The sequence below is a fragment of the Macrobrachium rosenbergii genome, chromosome 9, assembly GCF_040412425.1.
Source record: "Macrobrachium rosenbergii isolate ZJJX-2024 chromosome 9, ASM4041242v1, whole genome shotgun sequence".
Classification (NCBI taxonomy): Eukaryota; Metazoa; Arthropoda; class Malacostraca; order Decapoda; family Palaemonidae; genus Macrobrachium; species Macrobrachium rosenbergii.
This window is the reverse complement of record NC_089749.1, coordinates 59,882,999-59,889,075: the sequence shown is the minus strand read 5'-3', so window position 1 is coordinate 59,889,075 and position 6,077 is coordinate 59,882,999. Positions and strand designations below refer to the sequence as shown.

Here is a 6,077-nt window from a genome sequence, read left to right as displayed (position 1 = left end):
CGGGAAAACTCCCGCCCCCTTTGTGGAGGCCAAAAATACCCACGGGTAATTATTGTGTCGTCAGGCAACATGAGTTATAACCATGCATGCGTGAGCGTACATGCGTTTATATATACATATATATATATATATATATATATATATATATATATATATATATATATATATATATATATATATATATATATATGTGTGTGTGTGTGTGTGTATGTATGTATGTATGTATGCATATATACATATATGATATATTTATATATATACACATATATGTATGATGTATGTATGCATATGTATATGCTCTGTGTATATTCGTGTTCGTGTACACAACTGACCAAAATTTGCATCTTCAAACTCAACTAATTACATAATTCTGATTGCTGAAGAATACGTTCACTGTAAATATGTTCATAATTCTCTTTAGAACCAAATTATCCAATAAAAAAAATTCCATCATAAAAAGCAATAAAGGAAATCTCAAAGCAATTTCCACGACCACATTGAAGAAGTGGCCTTATTTTCGAAATTTTGGGGAAAGCTCCAACAAATGATATCTTGGAAACATTCGCACAATGACGTCAGGTAATTTCCCAAGAGAAAGCTGTGTCCTTTCACGCTCACTCTGTTGTCAGGGAAAACTAGAACTCTCATGATGCAATTTTTCTTATGTGAAGTCTATATATATACTGTAGGTAAGAGGGATGATTCTGGAAGTAAGAAAGGAACAAGGAATAATCCACTGCGCACGTCATCATTGGTATATATATATATATATATATATATATATATATATATATATATATATATATATATATATATATATATATATATATATATATATATATATATATATATATATATATATACATATATATATATATATATATATATATATTCCTGCGTGTGTATGTATGTGCTTTGTGTGTGTGTATGTTTGTGCATTTGTATGTGTGTATGTTCAGGCTTTGTGTGCTTGCATGTGTGTATAAGTACGTGCAGGTGTATGTGTGTGGGTGCATATACTTTTTGTATGTGTGGATATATGTGCTTTGCTTGTGTGCCTGCGTGTGTATGAGTGTGAGTTTCTGTATGTATGTGGGTGCTTTAGGTGTGTACGTGTGTGTTTATGTATGTGCTTTGTGTTTGTGTGTATGTGTATGTATGTATGTGTTTTGCGTATATGTGTGTATGTGCATTGTGAGTGTGTGTGTATATGTATGTGCTTTGTGTGTGCACACTTGTGTGTATGTATGTGCTTTGTGTGTGCACACTTGTGTGTATGTATGTGCTTTGTGTGTGTGCACACTTGTGTGTATGTATGTGCTTTGTGTGTGCGTGTGTATGTATGTTCTTAGTGTGTGTGTGCTTTGTGTGTGGCGTATGTATGTGTTTTGTGTGTTCATGTGTCTGAATGTGCTTGTGTTTGTGTGTATTTAAGTGCTTTGTGTGTGCACCTATGTTTGTGTGTATTGCTGTGCGGGTGTTTGTATATATGTGCTTTGTGTGTGTGTTTGCGTGTGTATGTATGTGCTTTGTGTGTGTACATGTGCATTATTGTGTATGCATGTGTATGTAGCTATTGCTTTGTGTGAGTGCGTTTGTTTGATTATGTATGCGCTTTGTCTGTGTGCATGTGTCTGTATATGCGTACGTTTGTGTGTTTTTAGGTGCTCGTGCGTGTGTATGTGTGGATATAACCTGCACGCACTGAAGACCCCAAACAGAAGGGAAGAGGAAAGCTGCTCTTTAATAACATAAAATGCTCGCTGGCGAAAGCAGTCTCTTGTAAATCAATGCTTGCAATGCTTTGTGGGGACGGCGCTCCCTTCTCCGCAAGGGAATACCTCCTAATGGCAAAGTCGCTAGATGAAGAATCGTTCGCCAAATGATCAGGATTATTTCTGCTCTGATGCTCATTTCGGATCATTTGTTTTAAGATGACATATATATATATATATATATATATATATATATATATATATATATATATATATATATATATATATGTATGTATGTATGTATGTGTATGTATGTATGTATATATATATATATATATATATATATATATATATATATATATATATTTATATATAAAAAATTATTTAAAGAATTGAATATATATATATATATATATATATATATATATATATATATATATATAAATATATATATATATATATATATATATATATATATATATATATATATATATATATATATATATATATTTATATATAAAATTATTTAAAGAATTGAATATATATATATATATATATATATATATATATATATATATTATATATATATATATTTATATATAAAATTATTTAAAGAATTGAATATATATACATATATATATATATATATATATATATATATATATATTTTATTCAAACATGAATGAATAATTAACCTTTCCAGGAACCTTAGCATGTCAGTCATTCATTATTCTGTTACGATAATGATAAGAGCTGGACGGAATGAGAGAGAGAGAGAGAGAGAGAGAGAGAGAGAGAGAGAGAGAGAGAGAGAGAGAGAGAGAGAGAGAGAGAGATAAACTGCTATGATACCTTTAAAAACTATCGTAATGGGCTGTTTAATCAGCCCCCATATCGGAACAGCATTTCCCAATCTGGGCAAAAGCAAATCACATCGAGAGGAATTCGTGAAATTCCACCTCTGTCAAAACACGGCAGCTCTTTTATTTGCATGGCGGAGCGTATAACCGCATCAGGGCCGCAACAAAGGCTTTCTGAAATCAGTTTTGGAAATCTCTCGCATTGGCCAAGAGATTTATGGGATTTGGTTCGAATTAACTGATGGAGGCCTGTTTTCCTTTTCGTTTTTTTCTTTCTTTTTTGCATGGGAAGGGTTATTGGTTCCCCTTTTTCCTAGTTGGCATAACAAGAGGATTTGCATTCGATAATCTGACAGATTTTATGTTCCTAAATGCGGTGATACAGAACGGCCATGCAACCAGATTCAGGTACAAATACATGTACGTGGTGTCTCACACACACATTACACCCTTCAAACGTCTGCTGACAGCCACTGCCTGACAAGTGACTATCTCATTGAGTTACTTCTGTAAGGGGAAAGATAAGCAGGTTGTGTATGTGTATATGTGCATGTGTTTGTGTCTTGTTGGTTGTTTGTGCATGTTACAAGCGTCTGAAATCTTCTACAGGCAACAACCACTGCATTTTCACTGATAGTAAACGACACTACATGCTGAGACCTATGAGGTTATTCAGCTCTGACAGGAAAATTGAGAGTAGAATACAGAAGAACGAGAATATGAACGGAGGTACAGTTAACGGAATGAAAGGGGTTGCAGCTAGGGGCCGATGGGACGCCGCAAAGAACATTAAGTAATACCTACAGTGCACGGCGTGAGATGCACTGACAGACACTACCATCCTACGGTGACTGTTGAACAGTGCGAATGACTGATCAGGGGCCGTAATGCCTCATATTTCAAGAGTCAAGATTAGGGAAGCTACTCTGTAGTTACCTAATATTCACAAAGTCTCTGATATTAAAATCACCAGAGCACATTGATGTACTTCCAAAGCATCTCTGTGGCACACATTTGAATTCCCAAAAATATTTATTTCATATATTAAAATGTTACCTTGCTTTTTTGGTAAATATTCCAGTGTCTTTGACCTGTAACATTCTCAATAGAAGCACGTTCATTCTATCTCATCAGAATGCCTTACTTGATTTTGTATATTGATAAGCTTATCTTAGGGTTCTAGTAATACATATTTCAATATATAAGTCTTTGCAATTAGAAATGTCTACCTAATGCATCGATAATATAATATAGTATTTGAGAAATAAACACTCAGATTTTGCACCGTATTTCTGATTCCTCAGATCTTAATATTCTTGGTCTGAAATATTGCCCCATCTTAAAGCAACTTGAAATTCAATATACCTGAGAGGGGGAAAGAGGCAGAGAGAAACAGAGTGAAAGAGAAAGACAGAGAGGGAGGGAGAAAGAGAGAGAGAGAGAGAGAAACAGAGAAGCTTGAATTTCTAGTCAACGGCCCTTGTAGGCTTGTTCCAAATGCACGGGGTTCACCTTCTGATTAATGATAATAATAATAACAATAATAATATTGATATCTACGACTTATAGTTGTCCTTATTTGTGCTTCGGTTATGTATTACTCTGCTATATAACATGCAAAGTAAATATTTCTGCCCTTAGTGAACGGAAATCTTGCCACCAACAGTCCACCACAATAGTTTTGTAGTGACGTAACGGATAACTAGTATCGGTAACTCTTATTGGGTCTCAGCCACACAGGCTGGTAAAGGAAGGCAGTGACAGTCAGTCACCTGTCTTGACTCCAGACGGGTTAATAGTACCGGCCTAAGTGTCTGAAATCCTTTGAATATTTGGATGAATTTCGTCTTCTGAGTTATTCACATCGTCAGTGCTCACGGATAGCAAAGGTATTTGTTGTTTGTATTATATAGACACATTGCTCAGTGTTGAAATATTGCCGTGTACGATAGTAGGTTAGCTGTCATGAACTGGGAACAAGGTGCTAATTGCATTGCATTTTGCAGACGGTCTCCACACTCATATCGTTTATTAATAGATTTTTTTTTACTGAAGAGTATAACAAAGGATTGTATAATGCAGTACAGGTGAGAGAACGTAAGAAATTTACCGAGATAATGTGAGAAACTTAGTCTTTTATTGATGTTTTTGCCTTCTTCCCTGAAGGGCTGGTACTAATCACGGCGCCCTGAGGGAGTTTTCTGTAGAATTACCAAGTTTTCTTTATTTTTACTAGTGCCAATAGTGAAGGACAATCGTTAAAATCCCAAGTAAAACGTAAGTTGTGACAAGAGTTGAAGCCGCGAAATTTAAGCCCGCTGTTAAATACAGTAGGGTTTTCTTGTTTTACTTAAGCGATCAAGTGAGAGACTAGAGCTCTGGAACAACTGCAATTGTGTTGGTGTTACTTGAACTTTTATATATTTTCTTTGGCAGTCAGGAGGTGAGTAAATAAAACATTGCATTCTTTCTGAAGACATATAGCAGGAATTACGGGGTACATAGAAATAGGTTGGAAATTGTTCACTGAAGGTGGTACAGCTGACTTCTCGTGTGAAGTGTCAACATAGCTCCTTTATACTTGGCATTCTCAAGCCTAGTTGTTACTTGACATTATTATCGTATTTTTATTGTTGGTAACAGAAGTATGCTTACTGTTACTGTCTTAGGTAACTGAGGTAGTTTGATCTGAGTGCGAGAAGGCCATCGTTGTTTAATATATATAATATATTTCCGTGACATAAAACAATTTTTAATGTAGTTTAAACTAAACTACAACTGATTTTTGAGTTGTTTTAAAAATACTGAACAGTGAAGCTTCATTATTAACTATATTTGAAGTGATTATAGTCTCAGGCGTAGTCTAAAACTGTAGAGGGATATTTTCACTGTCAGTTGTTTAGGAGGACCTAAGGACCACGGGGGGAGGTTGGTGGGGGAGGGTTAGGGGGCGGGGGTCGAAGTGTTAAACGACTGTAGTTGGTAATTCCACATAAGAGATCCGCCCGGAGATATCAATAATTAATGAAATTTGACTGAACAATATAGAAAAAGATTTATGTAATGCAGTGTATGAGATATTTGCAGAAATTTGAGGTAATCTGAGAAATGTAACGATACAATTTGAGAAATTTTAGGGAGATAATTTGAGAAATTTTAGGGAGATAATTTGAGAAATTTTAGGGAGATAATTTGAGAAATTTTAGGGAGATAATTTGAGAAATTTCAGGGAGATAATTTGAGAAATTTCAGGGAGATAATTTGAGAAATTTCAGGGAGATAATTTGAGAAATTTTAGGGAGATAATTTGAGAAATTTTAGGGAGATAATTTGAGAAATTTTAGGGAGATAATTTGAGAAATTTTAGGGAGATAATTTGAGAAATTTTAGGGAGATAATTTGAGAAATTTTGGCGAGATAATTTGAGAAATTTTGGCGAGATAATTTGAGAAATTTTGGCGAGATAATTTGAGAAATTTTGGCGAGATAATTTGAGAAATTT

The 6,077-nt window shown here is 34.4% G+C and overlaps 1 long non-coding RNA gene across 1 annotated transcript in view; it reads left to right on the top strand.

Moving 5' to 3' along the window:
• The first annotated feature begins 4,312 nt into the window (after positions 1-4,312).
• The window catches only part of LOC136841886 (uncharacterized), an 11,401-nt gene continuing 9,636 nt past the window's right edge, over positions 4,313-6,077 (top strand). The window contains exon 1 of the long non-coding RNA XR_010854124.1: positions 4,313-4,464. This is a non-coding gene — a long non-coding RNA (uncharacterized lncRNA). The remainder of the gene's footprint in view (positions 4,465-6,077) is intronic.